General features: G+C 48.4%; 1 protein-coding gene across 4 annotated transcripts in view; it reads right to left on the bottom strand.

Annotated features, from left to right (window-relative positions):
- MFN2 (mitofusin 2) overlaps nucleotides 1–26920 on the bottom strand; it is an 89365-nt gene that overhangs the window by 4259 nt on the left and 58186 nt on the right. The gene's annotated exons all lie outside the window — the stretch shown is intronic.

The raw sequence follows: 26920 nt of genomic DNA, 5'->3' as shown, positions 1-26920 counted from the left end.
CTGGAACTATCGTACAGATGTCTGACACAACACTATTTATTTTCATTATACTTGGAGTTTGCAGGAGAACTGGCAGGCCAGCAGAAGCACCCATTAACTGGATTCACTGCACAGTCACAGCCAGGTGGGGATGGGCACAACATGGCCTCAAGCACTCATATAACTTCCCAGATGAAGGAACGCTTCAGGGGAGCTTGAGAAGTTGTCACCTGTCAATCATAGACTAAGGCTGCATCTCCCTGACAACCACCAGACCGAATGCACAAGTTACTACTTGTGTAACGATAGATCTGTAAGAGACAGTAGTTCGTGATAGATTCCTTACCTTAGAATATCCCCAGGCGTCAGACTGGATCCGGAAAGTTTTTAGTCAGCAGTACTCCTGCGCGTCGGTAGGTGGCGTCGTGCGGCTCCGCGTCCTTTGCTGGCGTCGTATGCGCCGAGATGACGTCACTGAGACTACCTAGGCACCACCCATGCACGCTAACGTCAGTTCTGTACACTACTTTCTGCGCCAGGAACGCAGAGTCATGCAAGAAACTGACCACTGGTGCCATGAAACTAGGGCCCTGAAAGTGATGACCTTAACCCTAGAAATCAGTTCGCTGAACAGGGAGGATAAGGAATCTATCACTAACTAATGTCTCTTAGAGATATATTGTTACACAAGTAGTAACTTGTGCATCTGAAAGAGACACGTTAGTGATAGATTCCTTACCTTAGAATAGATACCCCAGCAATACCAACCCCGGTGGTGGGTCTGCGAATAAGATTACACCAGAAAGTCACGGAGAACAGAACGGCCAAAGAAGCCGTCTCTCCGGACTTGACAGTCAAGGCAGTAATGCTTGGTAAACGTGTGCAGCGAAGCCCACGTAGCTGCCTGACAAATGTCCTGTAAGGGAACGGCGCGTCCCAAGGCAGTAGTGGCCGCCCTGGTAGAATGGGCACGCAGCCTCACAGGAGGCTCCTTCTTATCCAGCGAGTAACACGCTTTGATGCACAGAACGACCCACCGAGAGATGGTTCGTTTGTGCACGCCCCGACCATTTTTGGCGCCCACGTAGCCAACAAAGAGCTGGTCATCCACGCGGAACTGTTGTGTGCGCTTCAGATAGAACGAGAGTGCACATTTGGGTCCAGACGGTGGAGCCTCTCTTCCTCTTTTGAAGGATGCAGAGGCGGAAAGAAGGTGGGCAAAGTGATGGTCTGCCCGATGTGGAAGGGCGTGACCTTTGGCAAGAAAGAAGGACGGGTCCTTAACACCACCTTGTCTGGATGAACAGAAAGGAAAGGAGATTTAGAAGAAAGAGCCTGTAGCTCATTCACCCTACTGGCAGAGGTGATAGCTACCAGGAAATCCGTCTTTAGAGTGAGAAGACGTAAAGGACAGTTATGAAGGGGCTCAAACGGAGCGCACATCAGATAGGTCAAAACAAGATTCAAGTCCCATTGAGGCATTATGAAAGGCACGGGAGGAAACGTGTGTGTAATGCGATTAAGGAAACAGTTAACAACCGGAGACTTAAAGAGAGAAGGCTGATCTGGGAGCCTTAGAAAGGAGGAGATGGCTGAAAGATAACCTTTGATAGTGCCCAGAGCAGAGCCCTGCTGGGCCAAGGATAGTAGGAACAGAAGGACCTCAGAAAGGGGATCCACAGACTTTGCTGTACACCATGCCACAAACTTGTTCCACCTGCAGGTGTACACCGTCTTAGTGGAGGGATGCCTGGCAGTCAGAATGACATCACAGACTTCGGGGGGGGGGGAAGATCAAAAGCTGTCAACTGTCGCTGCTCAATTTCCACGCATGGAGGTTGAGGCTGGACAGGATAGGGTGGAGGACCGTCCCCTGCTGCTGCCACAGAAGATCCTCCCGAAGAGGCAGTCGGGGGATCGATCGCCATGCTGAGTAGCTCGGGATACCAGTATCTTCATGCTCAATCCAGAGCCACAAGGATAACTTGGGCCCGTTCACGCCGAATCTTCTTCAGCATTCTGGGCAGAAGTGGTATAGGCGGAAAGGCGTACAACAGACCGCAACTCCAATCGCGCCGTAAAGCGTCGCCGAGCGAGTGCCGCTTTGGGAATTCCAACACGCAGAACTGATGACATTGCGCGTTCTCATCGGTGGCGAATAGATCTAACCAAGGCTCTCCCCACTGCAGAAAGAGACCTTGCGCCACGTCCGAGTGCAGACGCCATTCGTGATCCATCAAGCACCGGCGGATGAGTTTCTCCGCCTTGGTGTTCAGAGAACCTGCCAGGTGTTGAACCATCAAGGTAATGCCTTGATGTTCCAGCCATGTCCAGAGGCGCAGAGCCTCCTGACATAGGGTCCACAACCCCACCCGCCCGGTTTGTTGCAATACCACATGGCAGTGGTGTTGTCCGTAAACACCTGCACTACACATCCCCGGACAGAGGGAAGGAATGCCTTCAGTGCAAGATGGATCGCCCGAGGCTCCAAAAGGTTGATATGGAGCCGGAACTCTGCCGGAGACCAGAGGCCTCTGATCTCCGCCTCTCCCAAGTGGTCCAGGAGGGACACATCCGTCACCACTGTGTGCTCCGGTTGGGAAAGGGAGAGGGACCTGCCATTGACCCAATCGCGATTCGTGAGCCACCACTGCAATTGTCGTGCAGTGCCCTCAGAGATCTGGACATGATCGGACAGGTTGCCCTGATGCTGTGCCCACTGGAACTTCAGGTCCCATTGCAGAGCCCGCGTATGCCACCTGGCATGTTGCACCAGTAGGATGCAGGAGGCCATCAGGCCCAGGAGCCGGAGGGTCATCGTGACTGAAACCCGTAGAGGCTGAAAGATCTGAATCATAGCCTGAATATCCCGGACTCGCTGCTCGGGAGGATAAACCCGAAACCGCGTTGAATGCAGAACCGCTCCGATGAAGGGGAGCTTCTGAGAGGGACTCAGGTGCGACTTCGCCACATTGATGGAGAACCCCAGCAAATGCAAGAGGTCGGCCGTAGTCTGAAGGTGAGTGACGACTGTCTGGGGCAAGCCCGCCATCAACAACCAGTCGTCGAGGTAGGGGAAGACTGACACCCCTGACCTGCGCAGATGAACTGCGACCACCGCCATCACTTTGGTGAACACCCGAGGAGCCCCGGTAAGATCGAAGGGGAGCACGGCAAATTGAAAATGCTCGTGGCCTACCGTGAACCGCAGGTAACACCGGTGGGCCGGCAGGACGGGGATGTGAAAATATGCGTCCTGCAAGTCCAACGCTACCATCTAGTCTCCAGGGTCGAGGGCAGCCAAGACGTGAGCCAGAGTCAACATCTTGAATGAAGCGATTGATGTTCCTGAGGTCGGCCCCCTTTGTCCTTCTTGGGGACCAGAAAGTAGTGGGTATAACAACCACGTCCTACTTCTGGCCCAGGAACACGCTCGATGGCCCCCTTGGCCAGGAGGGCCTTGACTTCCTGCTGGAGAAGCGCAAAGTGATCACCCGATATGCGGTGGAACTGAGGTGGCCTGGCTGGGGGGACGTTTGAAGGGGAGGGAGTAACCCCTTTGGATGATTTGCAGTGACAGAACGCCAGTGGGGGAGGTGATGCTGAATCCTGCCGCACACTGGCGTGTTGTGCACCCCAAAGCTCGGACTAGGAAGGCTTTGAGGCGGATGCTGCGGGAGCGGAGTTGGACTGACCTGCCCGCTGGCCTCCTATGCCGCCATGGCGGCCTCCACGCCAACGACCAGGCTGTGTCTGGTTCTGCGCAGGCTTCTGGCTTAACGAATGTGCAGGATCACCCCTTCTGTGGCCACGAAAGGAGTGAAATGTAGATGTGGCCGAGCGTGTGGTGGAGAGACCCAAGGCCTTGGCCGTAGCCCGAGAGTCTTTGAAACGCTCCAGCGCACTGTCTGCCTTATCGCCAAACAGGCGAGTACCATCAAAAGGCATGTCCATGAGGGAACTCTGGACATCTCCCGAAAACCCAGTGGACCGCAGCCAGGCATGGCAACGCAAGGCCACTGTAATGGAGATTGTTCTCCCTAAAGAGTCCCGGTGTCCAGCCCACACCGAATGGCGAACTTCGCGGCATCCTTCCCCTCCGCCACAGCTTGTGAAAGTACAGCCCGAACCTCTTCTGGACACTGGGGAAGTGTCTGCGCCCGTGTCCCACACAGCGTGAGAGTAGCGGCCCAAAAGGCATGCGGTGTTGACTGACCGCAGCCCCAAGCTAGCAGAGGAAAATATCCTCTTGCCAAACTGCTCCAGCTTTTTCGATTCCTTGTCCGGCGGGGCGGTAGGGAACGCACTTTGGGAGGTGGAGGCCTGAATGACCAGGCTCTCCGGAGTTGGATAATTTGTCCGAAAGGCCGTGTCACCAGGTGCCGGGAGAGGACGTCTGGCCACGTTCTTATCTACAGGAACCCCTGTGGCTGGCCTAGACCAGGTGCCCATCAAAACATCCGTCAAGGCCTCATTAAGCGGCAGCAGAGGTTCCATAGAACTTGCTGCCGGCTGAAGCACCTCAGTAAGGAGGTTGGTCTTGTGAGTGATAGTAGGCAGATCAAGGTCAAGGGCCTCAGCTGCTCTACGGAGCACCACCGTATACGTGGCACCTTCCTCCATGACCGTGGGAGGAGACATGATACCAGGCTCAGAGGAGAGGTCAAGGCCACCGGCGTCCTCAGAGTCCTCCGCCCACTCATGTTCAGACTCGCACTGCCGTGCAAGAGAGTCCTCCAACCCATCCCAGTCATCCCCCTCCTCATAGCCCGTGGCACAAGCGGCAGCGGCGGGGGAGGCACAGGGGGAAACAAATGCTCCAACGGCGCCGGGAACGGCGCCTGTCCGGCTCCATGTCCCAATTAGGGTCCCAAGACAGAGCAAAAGTGCCCGGAAATTCGGGCAAGGGCGGGGGTGGGACAAACGGAACCCACGGCGGCGCCAGGAACAGAGCCGCAGGGGGCGCTGGGACCGGAGCCACCAGCGGAGCACCATGCGGCGCCGGGGCCGGAGCCTCCAGCGGAGAACCTTGCGGCGCCGGGGCCGGAGCGGACGGCGGAGCCGTTGGCAAGCAAGGGCCCTCAATAGAGACCGCGGGGCCCGAAGCTGCACCGGCGGGAGCCCTAGGCCTGAAAAGGCAGTCCATGGTGGCAAGAAACTCTTGCACCAGGGCCGGAGTCGCCGACGGACCCAGATAAGGTAGGTAGGCTGCGGGAAAGACCCCTGGCCCCCTCGTCCGCGTCCGGAGACCGACGGGGGGACGTCAGAGAGCGAACACGCTTCTTCGACTTTTTCTTGTTACGTCTCTTACCCGATTCCGTGGGTGAAGACTTTGACCCCGAGGAGCGATGATGATGGGTCTGCGGTCCGTCCCTCGAGCGACCCCTGGACCTCGAACGGCATGGAGACAACTGCCTCCAGCAGCTTTCGGGACCGCTCCCGCAAAGCCTTCGGAGCCACGGCCAGACAGTCGGAACACGACCGGGAGTCCTGGTCGAGCTCCAGACAGTAGAGACAGACGCCATGGGGGTCGGCCACCGACATCGTACGACGACAGGCCTCGCAGGACTTAAACCCAGGCATCCCTACGTGGCACCAGGAGTCAAAGACTCAAAAGAAGTAGAGACAAAAGTCTCAAAAAGTTAGTCAATAAGTGACTAGGGTACGTGCTCTAACCGGATCTGCGCTTGCTGACGCTGAAAAAGAAAGAACTGACGTCAGCGAGCATGGGTGGTGCCTAAGTAGACTCCGTGACGTCATCTCGGCGCATACGATGCCAGCGACAGACGCGGTGCCGCACGACGCCACCTACGGATGCGCTGGGGAACTGCTGACGAAAAACTTTCCGGATCCAGTCTGACGCCTAGGGATATTCTAAGGTAAGGAATCTATCACTAACGTGTCTCTTTCAGATACCATAATACTCTGTCACGGTGCGCATATAATGTAGGATGTCTGGGGGATGAATGCACTACACAGCCCAGAATGCCTGCCACAGAGTTGTGTGTCCTACTTCTCTTTCCAGGCCTCCCTATCTAACCACCTCCTTCCCAAGACACGGGGCTCATCACCTGATGATTACGACCGTTGGAAGATCGACAAGCCCGTGGGACGTCTCCCGTTATCCTGGACAAATTGCTGACGGAAAGAACCTTGGAAAGGAATCCGAGACACGCCGGGAGAACAGCGTCAAGACGTGCCCCCAGAACTACTGCCAGACGGGTTCAGCTGCAGGAGCTGAATTCCGTAACCCGCACTCAGTTGCTTATGTGTCAGAGACGTGTGAGCCCCCACCGAGTGACCCCGGGCAGCCGCCCGTGTTTTCGCCGCCAGAAGAGAAGTGAGAGCATTCCCTGTTCATTACGGGGATACTGAGGAGCCGTGTCTGGCTCTTATGAGAACGGCCATTGGGCCTTACTTGCACAAGCGCATAGGAGCGCTAGCGACATTATCCAGGAGAGCCATTGAGAGGCTCTCATATCGTCTAAAGACCGCTATTATAGCGGGTGGCCACAAACACGCGCAGGAGCACTTGTAGTTTAATTAGTGGCAATCACAGTGGAGAGCTGGTTAGAAGCTCATATACGAACAAACACCGTTACGTGGCGGTTGGCAACACACGTGCGCACAGGAGCGCTGATTCATTTGTCCTTTACTCCCCTAGGAGCCGCTGAAAGGCTCGGATCTTAGAACTCTGGCAAACGGGAGTTGGGGGCGACCCCCACTAGAGGACTACTGCTACTTCGAGGACGTTTCGGAAGGGGAGATAAGTACTTAATACATTGGCAGGAGATCCTGCGTCATTCTTATTTCATTTCTATGTATTATGACTCCTGAATGCTTGGGGCAGAGATACAGAGTACGTGAGTTCCTTCATGATACATTGTATGGCTTAACTGTGGGAGAGAAAGGGGCCACACTAATAGTCTGTTGTGTGTGTCTTTTCTGCAGGAACAAAGGACGGTTGAGGGAGTGAATGTTCCAACTCTCGGGCGTCTTCCCAAGATCCCTACTGCCTCCTCATTATTGTTTAGTTTATCCCTTTTTTCCCTTTCCCCCCTCTCTGTGGTCATCGCTGTAGAGGTGAAATATATCACTACTCACAGGAGGGCCACACAAATCGGGGAAAGGGTTACTTACGTCCAGCATCGCTCCTGCTGCACCCGGCTTAAGGTTAGTACCTACTCTCTCTTGTGACATACTCCAATAGGAGTATAGTATCTTCACTTTGTTTTACTTTAGCTCTTATACTGGTTTCTTTGTACTCTTTTAGTAGTTTGTTCTCCTTTAAGCCCTCTGTTCCTTTTATCAAGCTTCCATTCCCTTTTAGAACTAAGTGACTAGAAGGCAGTCATCGTTAGCCTGACCTTCCTCCTGTGCAGTGCTTGCTGTGCTGTGGGTCCCAGTTATCTTCTTAAACTTCATGAAATAATAAAGACAGCTGTTTGCAGTCATCGTCCTGCTCCGACTCCGTTCTCAGTCGCTAACCCATCACTACAAGGAGGCTATGGGGGATGTGAGAGACGGACGGTGTTAGAACTGGGGTTCTCTAGTTGGCAGAGGTAGGTATCCATGACCAAATAGGGACCCTTGCTTCTAAGTCAGGGAAAGGGGATTACACTACTGGATAACCCCTGCTCACCAGCTTGGCACGAGCAAACAGGCTTATCTCAAGAGGCAGTGTGTTAAGCATTTGTGAACACACACTAATACAGTGAAAACACTACAGATGGACACCACACAAGTTTTAGAAAAATAAGTATTCTTTATATAAACTTAACACAAACGACAAAAATCCACAATACTGTACTCAAAATAGACTTAAAGATGGTAGAAGTCACTTAGTTCAAGTTGATGATAAATGCGACAAAGTTCTCACAAAAGTACCTGGATGGGTAATGCAAAACAAACAAAAGGTCCGCAGGGATGGAGATGCGTCTGTTCCTTACTTCGGGGGAGACGATGCGTCGCGCCTCAATGCTTGAGCAGAGTAGGGGATGCGTCTTGGTCCTTATCGGAGAGGAGGAGATGCATTGATTCTTGTACTGCGTTCTGGTTACGATGCGACAAGATAGCGCCGCGATGCGACAATCCGGTGCGATGCGATAAGATGGATCCCTTGATGCGACGAAGTGAAGACGATGCATGCACGCCCGGCGGCCGTGCGGCGAACTCTAACTTTGGAGCTGCGAAAGGCCCTGCGACACGCTTCTCTAGTGATGCGACTGCGACCTCTGCGGCGGCGACACGCTTCTCCGGTGATGCGTCGGGCAACAGCATTGACGAAGGCACGCTTCTCTGGTGATGCAACAGCTGCGATTGCGACACGCTTCTTCTTCATAGAGTCGCGCTTCCAGCTCCCAGCGACACGCAGGCTTCTGCAGACAGAATTCCCAGCAAGGAAATTCAGAGGGGAGCTGGTGGTGAAGTCTTTTGTACCAGAGACTTCAGCAGGAGGCAAGCACAAGTTCAAGCCCTTGGAGTAATATTCTGCAAGACTATGAAAGTTCTTTGAAAGTTCCTTCTCCTCTCCTTGGCACTGAAGACACCACTGTAGGCCAACACAGCACACTGTCAGGGGGGCAGTCCATCTCCTACAGCTTCCTTGGATCTTTCCCTTGGCAGAGCTTCGTCTTGTTGTTCCAGAAGTGATCTAAAGTCTTGGGGTTTGGGTCCCCATATTTATACTACTAAATCCTTTGTCCTCTGAAGGCAGAGGGGCCTGTACCTAGCCCAAACCAGTTCTGTGCAGTCCTGGAGCACTTTGTTTACAGGACTCCTTCTTTCCTTTCCTCACAGTGTGGGCTAGGGACGTCAGCCGCCCCACAGGAGGTTGAGCCAGCATTGTGGAAGGCAGGCACAGCCCTATTCAGGCCCAGGTGCTGACTCCCCCCACCACTCTACATGCAGATAGGTCTATTCAGCCCTGTGCTGACTCACCCTGTCTCTTGGAATCCCCCAGCCCCTGTCACTCACAAAGCCAGACACACAATACACAAGCTAGCAGAGGCAGGCTGGATGGATAGGTAAGAAAATACCTACTTTCTAAAAGTGGTATTTTCAAACACAGAGGGGCCGATTCGGATCTGGGTCGGAAAGCTCTCCGACCGAGCCAGATCCGGAGTGTTTTCCGACCGAGCCAGACTCCTGCAGCCCGACCGAGCGAGTACGATGCAGCCGCATGCTGCCGGACTCCGTTCAGTCGGACTCCCATAGAAGTCAATGGGAGCCGGACGTACGACGCGTACATGGGCTCCCATTGACTGAATGGGTACGTCTCGCACAAGGGCACCACCTACAGTGGGTATGCGTCATTGCCATCCGTACCGTACATGCCTGTGTTGGGGAGACCCTTGGGTCTCCCCCTGTGTCCAAGTCGTAAGGCTGCGGGTGACGGGTGGGGTCCGACGCGGACCCCCAAAAGGCAGTTTCTCGGCTGTTTTGCGAGCTGGAAACTTCGGCTCGATCCGGCTTTCCAAAGCTTGCATCGTACTGGCTCGATTGCACGGTACGGTTTGCTTACGGACGAGCTGTATGTAGCGGCTCGGACCCGGAAACGAGTCGAACGGCGATTTTGCGTTTCTCACATCGTACTTGCTCGCTCGTACAGCTGTACGAGTCGGTCGGTAAACACGCGTACGGCTCGTACTTTTTATGGAAGGATCGCGTTCGGAGCCCTTCTGAGCGAGATCGGAATCGGCCCCAGAATGTTAAAACCAACTTCACTAAAAGATGTATTTTATCATTCTGAGTTCAGGCATACTAAACTTGAATTACTACCATGTTCCCTGGGTCAGATAGGATTATAAGGTGTTATAATCAAACTGCCCATTCTGGCCTATGGGGACTGGTAGCCTTGCAATAGTGAAAAACAAAAATGGCTGTAATTCACTATTAGGACATGCCACACACACCAGGGCATGTCCTACCTTATACTTACAATGCACCCTGCCCTTGGGCCTACCTTAGGGGTGTCTGATATGAAGAAAAGGGAAGGTTTAGGGACCGGCAAGTGGGTGCACTTACCAAGTCGACATGGCAGTACTAGACTGCACACAGGCTCTGCAATGGCAGGCCTGAGACACACTTTACAGGCTGCTTCTGTGGGTGGCACAACCAGTGCTGCAAGCCCACCAGCAGCATTTGATTTCCAGGCACCGGGCACACATGGTGCACTGTACTAGTGTCTGACAAGTAACTCAACTAATCCAATCATGGAGTCACTAATCAATACATGAATTTACAATAGAGAGCATATGCACATTAGCACTGATCAGCAGTGGTAAAGTGCCCAGAGTCATAAAACAGCCAACAGGTCAGAAACAAGCATTGGCATAGCCAATAGGTCTCGCCTTTGGGACCTTATAAGTGTTTAGCCATGCAACAGTTGCATAACTAAATACTTATAAGGTCCCAAAAGCGAGACATATTGGCTATGCCAAGCGGCCGTGAAAGTTAAAGTGTTCGCGATCACGATCAAACATCAAAGCGGCCCTGCGGCCGCGAAAGTGAAAGTAATCGTGGTAAAGCGCGGCGCCCGCGCCCGCGCACATGCACTGTAGCTCTAGGCTGGCCTGCTAGCACTTTTTGGAGCCCTCTCAATAAGTCTCGCCAGACCAGCGCATGCGCTGGGTCAGGAAAGACCTAAAAATACAGGAGGAAGGCAAGAAGTTCAGGGATGACCCTGCAAAAAGGGCCAAGTCCAACAGACGGCATGAAAACAGTGCCTGGGAAGCAAGACAAGTGCTAAGCTAATAATGGTTCTGTAGGCCAGGGAATGGAAATATAAACTGGCATTCAAGAATAGGGTGGAAAGTCCATTGATGTAAACACAATATCCATTTGTTTGACGTTTCCTACCTCCTCAGAGATTGGTCAGGTGGACCAGAGTCAGTCTATGGAGGAGCATGGTATGGCAACAAAATGACAGGGAATTGACGGCTTTTTTGAGAGAAGGTATGATGGAGGAACTGCGCATGGCGTTTTATTTGGATCTGGACTTCTCTTAGCCTGTTCCATTACTCCAAAATTATGTCTTGTACCTTTTGTATGCAGTAGGACACCAGCCACTGAACACCCCTTCATCTTGAAGGTCACTGAACTGTTTACTTTCTCATCCAGCTTCAGTCTCCAGTGCCTTTTATCACTAGCTAGCTTATAGATACTGCCATGATGAACTGTAAGATTGTTCAACCATTTTCTACTCGGAGTTGGAAGATCTGTTACCAAACATCGTGCGAGACCTCCGAATACCAGAAGATGAGTAGAGCAGGCATTGACTGATGGACCACAAGTAGCATCTCTATCTCATGGTGGTGAAGTTTATTGGTTTGAAGTCTATTAGTCTACATAGCGCTGAATCACCCCATGGGGGTATCTCTGTGTTAGGACGGTAGTCTAAACAGCCAGAACAGAGGGCTAGAAAAAGTGGGTTTTAAGAAGTTTCCTGAACTGAGAAAAGTTCGAGCAGTTGCGAAGCTGAAGAGGTAGCTCATTCCAAAAAGCAGGGGCAAGATGAGTGAAAGCTTTGCCACCACTGCGCACTTTTTTAATTCTGGGAGTGCATAGTAGGAGTTTAAAACCTGATCTCAGAGAACGTGAGGGGGTGTACTTGATTAGCTTATTAGAAAGATAGGAAGGGCCTAAGTTGTTTAGGGCCTTGAAGACAGTGCAGCCTATCTTGAATTTCACCCGCTTTCTCACGGGGAGCCAGTGGAGTTTTTTGAGAAGAGGAATAGAAGAAGTTCTAGGTTGGGCGCCTGCAACAAGGCGAGCGGCCGTGTTCTGCACTACTTGTAACTTGTTAAGGGAAGCTTCATTGGCCGATAGAAGCAAAGCGTTACAATAGTCTAGTCTACTTAGTATAAGGGCTTGCATCAGTGTTTTTTTAGTGGAAGGGGGTAGCAGGGGAAAGATCCTTCTAAGTAGACCTAGAATATAGTAGCAGGTGCCAGCCGTGGTGTTGGCATGAGTGTCTAGAGTGAGGTTCGGATCGATTCTGATACCTAGGTTCTTGACCACTTCCTTAGGCGACGGGGCACTACCCAGCTCCTCAGGCCACCAGCTGGGCGACCAGCATATGGCAGCTCCTCCAAACAGCATGATTTCAGATTTCTCTGTGTTTAATTGGAGGAAGTTATTCTGCATCCAGGTGGCAATAGCCATCATGCCCTCGGAAAAGATGAGTTGTATGTCTGGTCTGTTCTTATCAAAGATTAGGAGGAGCTGGGTATCATCTGCGTATGATATGGGATTAAACCCTAAGTTCCTCATGAGTTTAGCCTGGTGGGTCACATAAATGTTGAAAAGGGTGAGGCTCAGACACGAGCCCTGAGGGACCCCCTTGGTAACATTAGAAGGGGCAGATCTGTAAGGACCCAGGGTGACTGTCTGGGTTCTATTAGTTAGAAAGTCAGTCATCCACTTCAATGCAAGCCCCTGAACCCCTATGTCTTGTACTCTTTCAGGTAGGATCTGATGTGAAATGGTATCAAATACTGCTGACAGGTCAAGCAGCAACAGAAGTGCTGCCTGACCATTGTCTAGTGCCATCCTGATGTTGTCAGTTACCTCCATTAGAGCTGTTTCGGTACTGTGTTTGGCCCGGAAGCCAGATTGTGAGACATCTAGAAGGTGAGAGGATTCGATGAAAGCAGACAGATGTTTATTTATGTGTCTTTCAATGAGCTTACTCTGTGGGCAAAGCAGGGATATGGGGCGATAATTGGTCAGCTCAGAAGTCTGAATCTTGAGATTTTTACATATGTGGATTATCTGAGCATTTTTCCATTCTGGAGGAAGTCTACCTGAGCTCAGGGAGCTATTAAGGATGGAGCAGATGGGTATGGCAAGTTGAACCGAAAGTCTGGAAGATATTTTGGCAGGGATGATATCAAGGGGAGAGCCTGATTTAGTACTGTTAAGAAGGGATATAACTTCTGTTGGAATGAGAGGAGGGAAGCAGTGTAATTGCGAGGGAGAGTTTTGATGGCTAGTGTACCCCGCTATAGAAAGGGGCGAGACGGCATTAGATTAAATAATTATCGGATATATGTTTTCAATTTTTTGAATTAAAAAGGAGGCTATATTATCACACAGAGACTGGGATGGAGATTCCGCAGTATCACAGGCTCTGGGATTCGTGTAAGATTTAAGGATTTGAAAGAGGGTTCTGGAATTGTTTCCAACTTGCTCCAATTGGAGTGAGATGTGGAGTTTGCGAGCAGTTTTGATATTTTTATGGTAAGAAGTCAGAGCGGCCCTGTAACTCGCTTTATTTTGCTCATTGTAAGAGAGTCGCCAAATCAGCTCTAGCTTCTTACACTGACTCTTCCGCACGCAAGGCGGGGGAATACCAATTAGAGGGGGTGGATTTAGGAGAGTGGGTCTGAAGTTTCATTGGGGCTGCCTTATCTATAGTATTTAAGATGACAGGGTTAAAATGGGATAGTAGTTGTTCTACAGTATAAGTGGCAGTGTTGATGTCCCAGGAAAGAAAAGGGAACAGAAGATGGTCAAGCGTCAATTTATGCCAGGGTCTATACCAACGATTAATGTGGGGCTGGGGGAGATTATGGGACTCGTAAGTTGAAAGTTCACCAGAGAGTGGTCAGACCAGATCAGAGGGTATGTTTCTCCACATACAATGTTCTGGGAATTAGTTAGAATGAGGTCCAAGGTGTGACCAGCTACATGGGTGGGGTTGTTATTAATTTTTAAAAGTCCAGAAGAGGCCAGATCTTTTAGACACATCAAGTGTCATGGTTAAGGGCATCTTCACCATGAATGTTAAAATCTCAGAAAATTACGGAGAAAACTACGTGTGGCAATCACATGAGGAGAGATGAATTCTAATATTTGTCTGGCAAAACCCAGTAGCGGGCCCGGGGGTCTGTAAACAAGAGCTCCTTTCCAGCTGCGTTGGGGGTAAAGGTCAAGTCTAAATATGAGGCATTCAAATGCATCAGTACATAGCTGGTCAAGAAAAGAGACGGATATGGATTCTCTGAAAATTAAGGCTATACCCCCACCGACTCGACCCTTCCTGTCAAGTCTTTGGATGCGGTATCCATCCAGTAGCGCCAGAGCAATGGCTGGGATGGAGGAGGGTTTTATCCAAGTTTCTGTGAGAAATCCAATGTCGGGACTTTGATCAGTTAGAAGGTCCCATATATTGGTAGCGTGCTTAGGGAGAGATCTAACATTAGCTAAGAAGCAGTTACATTTAGTAATATTAGGTGGTATATGGGCATGGTCATGAGAAATATCCCTAAGCGGGTCAGAGCACATACCTGTGTTGGACAGGTCAGGTATAGGTTGTGAATTGGGGTAAATAATGCTCTGATATCTGCAGGCCAAGCACGAAAAAGGCTCATCAGGTAGGCAGTGCGAGTGTGCTGGAAGCCTGCAAGGATTATGTTTAATACTGAGCAGGTTGTCTCGCGTGTAAAGGTACCGCGGGCTTAGAGCATCAATGTAGTCAGGGGGCAAATGACAAGGGGTCCAGGCGACAGACTGGCGCAGATGGGCTTGCCTTAGGAGCGCCTTCGGCACGCCCGCTGCGCGTCTCGCCAGGCATCTCCTGATAAAGGATTCAGCCGCTAGACCGTCACCCTCCCTTCCGGTCCCAGCCGGAAGTGCTCCAGGCAGTTTCTGTCAGCACTAACGCCCTCCACTCAACGGGCAAGCCCGAGTTGGACGAAGGAGAAGTGCTTGGAAGGCGGCACAGGATGCAAAGTAGTACAGGGTAAGTGCAGATATTTTTTAAAAAGTAATCGCCAAGTGCAATATTAAAATAGAAAATGGTAAAGTGCAGGGCGTCTTTGAATAATTGGAAATTCCCTGGCTAAATCTGTTCGCCACCGCTGAGAACAAGCAGTGGCCAAACATTTGTGCATTGGAGTTTTCTCCAGAGCACTTACTATTAAATGCATTGTACCTGAGATAGGACACAAGATTGCTTATGTGTTTCCACCACTACCTCGAGTTCTGAGATAATCAAGATGGCTTGGCCTGGTCTGTTTTGAGCGCCCCAGACTGGGCCAGGAGAGTATGGTGCCAATAGCCTAGGAGAGGAGTTGGCCTAACGGCTAGGGCGGTCGCCCTGGAATCTGGGGAACTGGGTTCGAGTCTCGGCAATGACGCTGAACATCCTGCGATTCTGGGCAAATCACTTAATCTCCCCGTGCCTAACAAAAATGCATGTGTCCTCATGAAATGCAACTGGTGCTATGTTAAGCGCTCTGATACCCGATTCAGGTCAAGTCCGCGCTATATAAAACTCTGTAAAATAAAAAAATAGCTCCTGAGCATTTACCGTCCTTCCGGCTACCTGTTCTAGAGGACCTCCTGTCTCAACAACAGGGCAGGGTCCTACACCCAAGCCTCCCCAATCTATACCTGCCAGTGTGGAGATTGAGCAGCAGCAGTTTAATGTACTTGATTTTCCAGACTGAGGTAATAGAGGTCATCCTTAGAGCCAAACACCCTTACACAAATTCCACCTACACTGGGAGAAATCTGTTGCCTGTTGTGGTGATCGACCTCCCCTGCAGACCAAACCTTTGGATGGGTGTAAGAAAGTGGCTCTGTATATACTGTTCCCAAATAGGTACAGTGTGCACAGAGTCCACAGTCCCCAGAGGTTTGGCAGAGGCTAAAGTTAGATATTACCTTACTCTCTAAAGTGGTAGCTTGGTCGAGCAGTAAGGCAGTATCAGAGGACAGTGTAAAGCATTTGTTGTACACAATCAGTCAGCAAATGGTCTCACACACTCAAGAACTGAACTCTAGGCCAATGGTTTGTATATAAAAATATATGCCAATATATGCCAACAATAGGTATCAAAATATACTTTCTCAGAATGAGATGCTTTAGATAAATACTTTCAATAGGCAATAGACTTTTGAATGCAATAGATACAGTTGTTGCAATAGGAAACACAATATAACATTGAGCTCAATGGTTATTTCTAGTTAAATGCAATTGATTACTTTTTAGATTATTTTTCTTACCACAGGACTGGATCCTAGATTCAGTCCTGGGACATCTCCTGTAAACAGTTGAGTAAAAACGTTTTGGTTAAAGTTGTGATTTTTAAGGAATATTATTGTATTTTAAAAATTGACACACAAACTTTTTCACATTGAATCACCAATGTTATCCCATGGGAGGAAATTCACTTAGCAGGTAAGTAGGGTTATCGTTACTTTTTCTTACTAAGTGTTGAATCCTGGATCCAGCACTGGTGCATCTCCTGTAAACAGTTGAAAGAATGCGTTTTTCATATCCAGGCGATTTTTTATGAATATTTGTAAGTTTGCAAAATCGACACTTAGAAGTATTTCTGGCAAAAACCAGGCAAAGTTATCCTATGGAGGAAAATCAAGTTAGCGGTAAGTATGGTTTTAATTACTTTGCAGGGTCAGTGCTGGGCACCATGATCCAGCACTGGGATCTCTCCTGATAGCAGGTGAGTAAATTCGTTTTCGTTATTCGGCTGATTTTAGAAGAATATTTTAAAGTTTCAAAACTCGACACTTAGAAGAATTTCCAAGTGAAACCAGTCAATGTTACCCTATAGAAGAATAGTGAGTTATCGACTTTTGGGTAAGTACTCGACTGGCAGAGTTAAGGTTCTGGGCATAGACTCAGGGGTCTCCCAGGGTCAGGTAGGTACAGTTGTTACACCCTCAGCGGCACAGGGGCAGCAGGGTGAGTTAGGCCCAATGTTATCCTATGGGAGGCAGGGGGCCTTTGGTTGGTGGCTGCTGGCTAGCAGGCCACGCGGCTGTGGGAGCTGGGCTCCTGGTCACTAACTCAGGGCAAGTGGGGAAGTAGATTAGAGTAGAGGTTGCACTGCCAGGGGCACTCGGGCGGCTGGGTGCAGGGTGCTTTTGAGCCGTCGGGCGCTCAATGGATTTCAATAGAGAAGCTCAAGGACGAACAAAGGCTGCAAGCTCGGGGACGAAGATTTTTCAGGTGTGACAACCACTTTGAGAGGTAAGTTGGGTAGTTGGAGAATAGGTAGGCACCCAGGAGTTGGGCACAGGGGGCCGCAGGGTGCCGGGGTGCCTTTTGGCGTCGGGAAATCTTACCCTCTGCTGGTCGCGGTGGAGGGGTCCCTGGATCTGAGGCTGCAGGCGTCGTCAGGAGCGTCTAGGTGAGTCCTTGGGTGCTGGATTCGGGGTCACAGTCGCCGGTGGGATGTCCTCGTGGTCTTTGTCCACTCCGGCACAGGCCAGGCTTGGCGGGTGCAGAGTGTGCAGGAGTTGCGGTTCCTGGCTGATGCCAGGGGCTTGTTACTTGCTTTGAGCAGTACCACTGCTCGTGGGAGTCCGAATGAGTTAGAGTCACAAGCCAGTCAGGTCCTCCAGGGTTTTTGAGGTTGCTGCCCACTGGAGACTCCGGGGTTTAGCAGGAGCAGGTTTGAGGGTCGACAGGCCTGTAGGGCTGGGGCCAAATCAGTTGTTGTCTTCCTCTTTTTAGAAGCTGCATGGCAGGTCTTCTTGTTTCTTGATCTTCTTTCTTGTTTCGGAATCTGGTTCTGAGGAAGGATGGTTCAGGGTGCCCCTAAATACTAAATTTAGGGACGTTACAGGTAGGTAAAGGGCAGGGACCAATGGGTCCCTTCCGTGGGGTGGGTACACCCCCTATCCTGCCACTCTCCTGTGGGAGGGGGGCAGTAGCCTAATCCTAATTGGGCAGGGCTCCCCATCTTCAAGATGGCGAGAGCCCGGGGATGTGCTTCACCTCGCCTCCCCCACCTGAGGGGTGGGGTTGGCAGAGGCTGGCACACCCCCTTTCCTCACTTAGCTTTTCCCGCCGATCTTCCCACCAGAGAGGGGGTCAGAACCGGTGGGGGCCAGTTGCTGAGTACAGCAAGTGGCCTGGAGAAGCTCACAAAGGCGGCATGCCTTTGAAGCTTCCCCTGCCCATCCCGGGGGAGGAGACCTAGCACCTCGCCCAGGATGTGCATTGTTGTGGGCCCAGGAGAGCAGATGGCTCTCTACCCAGGGGTCCAGCAACATGTCTGCTGTGTGGCAGCCTAGGCAGCCCATCAGACAAGACGTGGATTGTAGGTTAGGTTCAGGGGGCAACTCTAAGTTGCCCTCGGTCGTGCATCTTACAGTAAATCCCACACCGCATCAGTGTGGGTTTACTGTGCTGAGAAGTTTGATACCAAACTTCTCAGTCTTCAGTGTAGCCATCATGGTGCTGTGGAGTTCGTGTTGACGACTTCCCAGCACCATATACTCTTAATGGCAACACTGCACTTACAGTGCCCAGTAATGGACCTGGGTACTGTAGGGGCACAGGGCTCATGCACCTGTGCCCACACCACTGGCACAGGGCACCCAGCTACAGGGGTGACTGAGGTATGCCAGGGCAGTGTGTGTTGTGGGCATGGCACACAGGGATGTGTGCTATGTCGACACTTTGTTTTGTTCTGCACCAAGACACTCAGCCTGCAAAGGCAGTGTGTGTGTATCAGGGTATAGGGCCTCTAAGGGTGGCCCAATAAGTGCTGCTGCCCTTAGGGGCCTTCTCTGGTCACAAGGCCCTGGGTACCTAGGGTACCATTTACCAGGGGCTGACATGTGACCAGAGATGCCAATTGAGTTTTGGCTGTTAGGCAGTTTTTAGGGAAGGAACACAGGCCCTGAGCACCTGATTGGCAGGAGCCCAGGACACACCAAGGAAAAGTGCATCAGTTATCAGGCAAAAAGTGGGGGGGGGGGGGTTACTGCAACAGAAACCCACTTCCTTACAATGGGTTAATGTCTGTACTTGCATTGACCCAGCAGGGCCTTGTTGTGGGCACAGTAAAGGTTATTTATCGGCCCTTTCAGTCTTTTTGAGTTTACATGATCAACTCTATTAAGTTGCTGGATTTGAGGAGTTTGTTAAAGGGTTTAACTCACAGAATCAAATCTAGTCTTAACATTTATCTTATGCACACATTCTGAACCGATAAACATCTACTCATTGCAAGGCTTGCCTCTAAAAATTGTTTTACTCACCGATGTCACCTCTGCGCACCAAGTGAATGAACTGTAGGTACTTTCAGTGTCCGATATCACTTTTTCTCAGTGAAATTGGTGCCGACAACCCAGGGCAGCATTTTAGTCAAAATGTGTTTATTCTTTACGTTGGCCAAGCCATTACTTGGTCAACATTTTTTACTCCCCCCTCACCACTCAAAAAAGAAGGAAGGGATCCATTGGCTGAACCCTAAACAAGGTGCAGACATTTTATATTGATCACACAATAGACCATCAGTGTGGACAACTAACTCTTTGTGGCGTTTTCTCAACAGAAGGATAAGGAGGTGCTTAAACAGACCTTATTGCAGTGGGTAGTCTTCTGTTTCAATCTGCTACACGCTGGTCAAGACGCAACCTGCAGAGGGCCTTGCATGTTCATTCCGCCACGGATACGGCTGCTGGAATGTACTGGAAAGGGGGGTTCCAGGTCCATAACTCTGCCAGGTGGCAATGTGGGCGTCGATGCACATGTTCATGCAAGACTACTGCCCTGACCGCTAAGTTCAAAGGGGAGGGGCATTTTACCTGCTCGGACCTGCAAGACTTTCTAATCTGAGTCCACTCCCCAGACCCTCTACCTTTGGGAGGTACTGCTGTATTTGATCTAGTCTAAAGGTGAGGAATCTCTGATTAGAAGTATCCAGCCGAAGAACAAGCTCTTTCTGGAGGACACTCTAACTGTAAATTACTCACCGCTCCCCCACCTCCCCGTTCTGTGGAGTGAACTCCGTAACATCTCAAACAAAGTTCCAATTTAGAGATCAGCAAACTGGGAGCAACAATTAGTTTGAAGCGCTACACGTCTGAGGGTCTCAAACTGGTGTTGCTGGAAAAAAGTCTCCAGAGCCAGTGTGGCACCAGGGAGTATTGTAATGGTAAAGAATCTGCAGTTAGAATATTCACCAGAAAGACTGTTAACAAAGGTAAGTAGCTTGTTAGTCTTGCCCTCAGATGCTGAATGCTACACTTGGTCTAAGCTGCTCCCCCATTAACTTCCGAGAACCGTCTCTCCTTCAAAAAAAAAAAGGCAGGGTGTCTGATATGGTTAGGCTGTACATCCAAATGCAAACCAGGAGAGTTTACAGGACACCTGTCTCTAATTAGAAGGCATCAGTAATGCCCGGCTACACACTGGGTTAGTATGCTATGCCTCTTGAAAGTTCTTGTGGTCTCAGTCAGAACAAAAGAATGATATTTTGCAAGCAAACAAAATGTCTCAAGTAGAGGATGAAAGGTATAGTGAAAAGGTCAAATTATGAAGTGGAAGGAGCTAGAATAAACTCAGGAGCCCTTTGAAATCATAATCTCTACATTGAGACCATCATTAGAAGTTCCCTGGGTTTTGGGGGAAGGGAATACCACAGGGCCAGAATCTCCGATTCTGGCCAGTATCCCTGCATGTAAATCTGAGGACAATCTATTTCTCATGGAACGAACAATAACATGTACACCCAGGAATACCAAGTCCGAAAACACATTTTATCCCCTGCCATTGGAAATAAAGGGCCAAATCTTGCTTGGATCAGGTGGTAAAGAAGAGCTGGGGCCACTAAAGTAGCTGACGTGGAGTGGAAGCATGAAGGACAAAGTAGGTGGCAGTGGGGCATTTGTTGCTCACTCAAGCTTTAGTTAGATGTTGAGAGCCATGCACAGCAACCACACGCAGCTCTGCACAAAAGCCCGGGTCCGGTGTCTCCAGGCCCGAATTATCGTGGCCAGGGTTTGCCGAACCAGTAATTCCAGGCCTTGAGTCCCATGAATGTTAGAATGGCACAAAGCCATATCCATCAAGATACCACTCTGTGCCACTCATAATTAAGGTCTGGGTTTTTTAACCTCTATGTGGCAATAAAGCAATACCTCTGTACATATGTGTAGTTAAATTTACTTGCAGAGTTAACTTAAGTTTCATTTTATCTCCTTATGCGTATGGTGTTGAAAAATATATTGTTAAAAAATATATATATCCATATAAATTCATATGTAGGCACTACAAAAATATCATGCTTAGATATAGCACACTAGCATGAGGCCCGGAGCGCCAAAGGGTTTCCTATCTGACCTTGACTGGACAAGCTTCAACAGCTATCCTGAACCACCTAAGAGGTCACTTTGCTTGTCCTGACTTCATGATAGTTTCCTTGTCTGGTTGTGCAATTTGCTTACACAGGGCCGAGACAGCTTTTTCTGGTCTGCCCATATCTAGCTGTTTATAATTGGCATAGTGCAGTTCTTGCACATCCCTGTTAGCCATATTTGGCTTGGTGCCTTGTTCTAGTTCTGCTGACCTGGCATTACCAAAATGCATTTAACACCCAGAAACAATTCATTCGGGGAAGACGCAGTCTTAGAGCCCCTAAGGCAGGAGACCTGACTTCTTCCTTGCTGATTAGCAATGATGATGCATGCATTTGGTACCAATAACTACATTTCACTGTTTCTGAGCAACCTGCTGTGCTCCTGGGAGGGTGCCCAGTATTTCCCTAACAGAATGGTGTCAGAAGTGGGATACCTTGCCTTTCAAATGCATATTTAACACATGGTATTAATAAAAAAAGGACATTAACTGGCATTTAAACTAAACAGGGGACTGTAGAGAATAACTGACATTTTCTCTGTATCAATACATTAATTGATATGTGGTTTCCACTGCAGGAGAGTTCGGGCCAGAGAATAATTTATGACCCCAGATATAGTTAATAGTGAACTAAAGCATTGAGGTGTATCTACAAATATGAGATGTAGTGAAACATGGGACTGATAAGTAACTAAGTTACTTTATGTCAGTAAATACTGACAAGTGGCAGGCCTTTCGGAGGCTAATAAGGTCCATTGCAGAAGAGCCCGAGCCAGGATGGTGTATGGATTTTCCCCAGAAAAAGAAACCCTCCCAGAATATAGTGAGTGGAGCTTCTGATTTGCGGGTTGCACCGGAACACATGGAAAGGATTTTGAAATATGCGTAGTATGTCATGGATGAATGACTGCATTTAAATAGTGTACTGATCTTTAACAGTAATGGGCCACTATGTTTCCTTGAAATGTTTCTTTGAATTATATGAAAAATAGAGCATTACTGCATTAGAGAAACAACATTTTGTTTTGTGGTGTCTCTGGCTGGTCCATAACTGTTGATTTTCCTCTTTTTAACTCATTCTATCCACTACCTAATAACTTTTCCCTTGTAAGAGACCTTTTGTATTAATCTTTCAGGGTGTAAGTGCACATTGTGAGTAAAAAGCACTTTTCACAAGAGTGGATCTCAGAGAAAAGTGGTGGTAAGCCCACTAAGAAAGTTGTTTAAAAACTGTCAGGAGAGTAAAGTAAAAAAAAAAAATCATCACCAAATAGCCCTGACAAATAAAGGTAAGAATATAAAATATGTTAAGTAGTTGTGCACTACTATGGAAAGTTTCGCTGTTACAAAGTATAGAAGCGTGAAACTTCAATTATTATATTCCCAGAATGGTAAACATTAGAATTAAAACTTGAGGCAGAAATGCCAAGCATTCCATATAAAAAGAGAATGGACTTTGCATACATTGTCCTATGTTTCAGAGAAGATATTTTGTGTTTGTTTATGTACATAATTGATGTATGAAGGATTATTCATGTTTTATGTACCTCTTGTAAATGTTAACAAAAAATAGCGCTCTGATACCTTAGGGCAGAGGTCTTCAAACTTTTGGATGCCGAGACCCCCCTGTCAACATTTTGAGGCGTAAGGACCCCCTCTTGACAAAAATGTCTAAACCTGTTGACTAAATTGCGTGGGATGAAAATGTAAATAAGGTTATGTGATGCTGCGTATTTTGGGATAGCATTGCTTCATTATTTTGATATTTGTTACACACAGTAACGCTGAGGAAAGATTTCACCCAATCAGTACCCATTTATAACCAAAATACAGCAATTATCATCAGAAAGATTTCAAGTCAACCTTTGTGAAGGGCCTTCCACTCTGCAGCAATACGTGCTGCCACATTAGAAGCTCACCTGGCCCTGACCGGAAGAAGCAGGGGTCCCTTAAAACCCTGGCGGTTTTGTGTAGAGTTAAGCCTTATACCCATGCAGCTTTCCTCTGACCCCCTCCCTTCCATCCCTCTCTCCTCTCCTAACCCCGGATCCCTCTCTCACTTTGCAGGTCATTTTCTTTCACCCCTTTTTACAACTTCTGAACTCTCCCCATTCAACCTCTCACTTCACCTTTAATCACCTCTTGCCATTCTGTCCTTTCACTGCCCTCATCTCTAACAGTCTCTCACATTTATCTCATGGCCTCTCTGGCCCGGTCACCTCCCGTGCCCCTCAGCACTTCTCATTCACCTCGTCTCTTCATTCAAATTTTTGTCTATTTGTATCTTACACCTCTCCAGTCCCCCATTCCTCTTTCACATCTCCCCTTTGTTCTAACAGAAGCCCTCACCTTTGGATCACAATCACTTCTTGCGTGTCCACACTTCTCTTCGGCAATTCACATTTCTCCTCATCCCTGACCTCTTCAATCAAATTCTCTCACTCCCTTGCTGTCCTCTCTCATTTTGGGTGCGGATGCAAGTTCAGAATGGGATGAATGAATGTATGATTACTGATGGGCTTGTTTGAGTGAGTTGCATATTGAGTAGTGAGGGGGACAGGTGAGTGAAGTGTCACATGAGTGCAGGATGAGTAGTGTACTCGTGTGACTGCAGGTGGAGGTATAGTGTGAGCAGGACAAGTGCATTTTGAGAGCAGAGTGATCACTGTGAGTGCAAGGTGAGCGGGTGAATGGTGCAAGTGCATGGTGATCAGTGTGAGTGCATTGTGATCACTGTGAGTGCAAGGTGAGCGTGACAATAAAGGGCGAGAATGAGGAATGAGTTGTCTGAATGCAGGGTGCATTCCCAGACCCATGAAGTAACTCAGCATGTTATTGACGGGGGCGTAGACTTTAATATCTAAGTTAAACTATTGCGGCATTAATCGGGGATCGAGGGTGAAGGAAATAAATAATGTGCTGATCCTGCAACAAACTTCCAGTCCTATGGTTAGGGTTGCCAGCAGATTATTTTGGTGGCCCAGTCGGTACAAAAAAAAAAGCAGTCACCTAAAGCGGTATTTTCAGCGCTTATCTGTGCATACTTCCCAGGGCCGGCTTTAGTGCTGGTGGTGCCCTGTGCGACAATGTTTGTTGGTGCCCCCCACAATGACCACCCCAACCACGGATTCTCTCACTAGCACCCTTTAACAGTGACCAAGTCTCCATAACCCCACACTCTCAGATGCATTGAATTAGTTATATAGTGCCACTCATACCAGTGTAGGGTGTCCGAGCACTTTGCATCACACACACACATTACACAGAAACAATCCATCATAAGTGTGTAAATCAGTGTATAGGAAATGTTACATAAGCCAAAGGACTAAAAGTATAGGAGTCACATGTCATCCATACTGGTAGGCAGTATAGTTCAAGAGTGCTTGGTGTGGAGAAGCACAAACTCAGAGTCGAAAAAGAAACAGCATAGTTGGGAGTTTCCTTTAATAATAAGAAAAGATTTCTAGCCAAATTAACCCTTTTTGCAACATTAATCAATGGTCTAATGTATTCTTTGTAGTGTGCATGCTGTTCTAGGATGAAAGTTAATAGCTCACTATTCTCTATTAGGACTTTAAGTTATAAATTGCAAGTAACAAAAGGATGTCTCTTTTGAAAGCAGTAACCTGCTGATCTCTTCACATCATACGCACTCTGTAATCTACTTGGTACACGTTCTTTGCAGCAGGCATATTAACCCTCTGCACTAACATCACCTAAGTCAAAACCTCAACTATACAACATTCTGATCTCTCTCCAGGAAGATAATTAATCACACGTTATCTTGACATTTATGTGAGGCCTGGTAATTGCCGGGGAAAGAAACGCTGCAGCAGGTGCTTCAAAAGCACAATAAACTTTCACTCACGGCGCCCCCAGGAAGCCAACTTTGTATTCCTTTCCATGAAATGCATTCTCACACTACGGCAGTGAATGTAAAATCCAAATGTAAGGAATAGGCACAGCGGGGACCCAGGGGGTACTGGAACCAGCAAAAAAACCTAAGCCTCTGTAAGCAGTTTACAAAGGCATGTTAAAATGCAAATGGTCTTTAAAGACCTGTGAAAAAACACGGGGGTACCGGAGATAGGAATCCAGACACTGCCCAGCTGAGCCCCCAGCAGCTCAAGTTTCACTGCAGCAGCCCGGGCTGAGACACAGTACGGGGGAAGTGGGGGGGGGGGGGGGCTGAAGCCCTTGGGCCTGGGCAGAAGTGTGACTGGGAAGGCGCGACCCCCTTTGCATCACTCCACGGCCCCCCTAGGGGTCGCGCCCCACAGTTTGAAGACCCCTGCCTTAGGGTATAGCTACAGCTATATAATACTAAAAATAATAATTTTAACATAGTGATGTTAAAACTAACTTTACCTAGAAAAAGGCCCTCAATAGGAAAAAAGTAGGCCTCACAGAGAAAAACGAATTTGTGTTTTTTGCACAAATAGGACATAAAAAAAAGTTTTAAAAAAAAGATGACCTACCTTTTGTTAGTACTGCCTATCAGCTAACTAGCATCTACCTTTGGGGTAACTTATATGTGGAATAATAGGAGTTCAGAGCTTGGCAAAGTAGTTTCATATGCCAAGTCAAAGTAGCAGTAAAATGTGCACATAGGCCTAGGGTTTCAAAAGGCTCCTGTGCAAAATGTTGCAGCACTCTAATGGCATAGCACTTTATAATGAAATGTCAAGTAAACTCAATATGTAAATAGTGTATACACCATGTAAAATTGTTAATAAAAAATTTGAAAGCTAAGCTGAAGTTATCATTTATGTGGCGTAGATTTGACTCTCCTTAGATACATGATATTAAATATTAAAAGGCATTCACATTATACGAGTAATTGGTGGCTGCTGTAGGGGTGAAATGCTAAACAAATTGTCCTCCCTTTTATCACACTGCAAACAATAGATTTTGGCTGGCTTGGAATGCCTGGTTTTTAATAGAATGAACTGAGCTGAGCTCATTCCCAGCACCAGCAAGAGAGCATTAATAGTTACTCAAGCTGTCTGTCCGCAGGAAGCTGTCTTTCTTAGCAGAGGGAGGTAATGAGTTGTTGTTTATCCCACTTTTTGGATTTCTGTGAGGACATGAGAAGACAGCATATTGCGGTCATACTGGACAGCTGGGAAACTTGTATTTAAATGGCAGTCCAATATATACCTTTTTTTAATTTTTATTTTAGAAACAGATAGCATCATAGGGGCCCTGTGTCATTAATTGTCAGACAGGGTTTAGGAGCCCTGGAACTGCACTCCTGAAAAAACTGTGAAAGCTGACATCTGCTGGTGATAAAAAAACACAGCTAAATAAATAAGCCAGGGCCTACTAAGACACAGGCTGCAAATAAAGACTGTGGCAACCAGGTTGTAAGGTAGTATGAAACTGCACATAAAAACATGTGCATTAAAGACAAATAGTCGTGAAAATTAGATATATAGTTTCATTATTTTGGATAAAAGAAAAAGGATAAAAGTAAGGACTTTCTTTCCTGTTTCTTTCCTAAGAAGCGCATTTGTGGATCTGATGGTAAATAATTACTTATTTCTTAAGGGTGAAACAAACTTTCTATGTTTCATTAAAGCTTCTGTGCTTAGTTTCAAAAGAAGTTTTGTAAGTGTTATACTTTGCTTGTCCTGACTTCATGATAGTTTTCTTGCCTGGTTGTGCAATTTGCTTACACAGGGCCGAGACAGCTTTTTCTGGTCTGCCCATATCTAGCTGTTTATAATTGGCATAGTGCAGTTCTTGCACATCCCTGTTAGCCATATTTGGCTTGGTGCCTTATTCTAGTTCCGCTGACATGGCAATACCAAAATG

The sequence above is a fragment of the Triturus cristatus genome, chromosome 1_2 (assembly GCF_964204655.1).
Source record: "Triturus cristatus chromosome 1_2, aTriCri1.1, whole genome shotgun sequence".
Lineage (NCBI taxonomy): Eukaryota > Metazoa > Chordata > Amphibia > Caudata > Salamandridae > Triturus > Triturus cristatus.
Note: the sequence above shows the minus strand (reverse complement) of the source record. Positions and strands in the feature narration are given on the sequence as shown.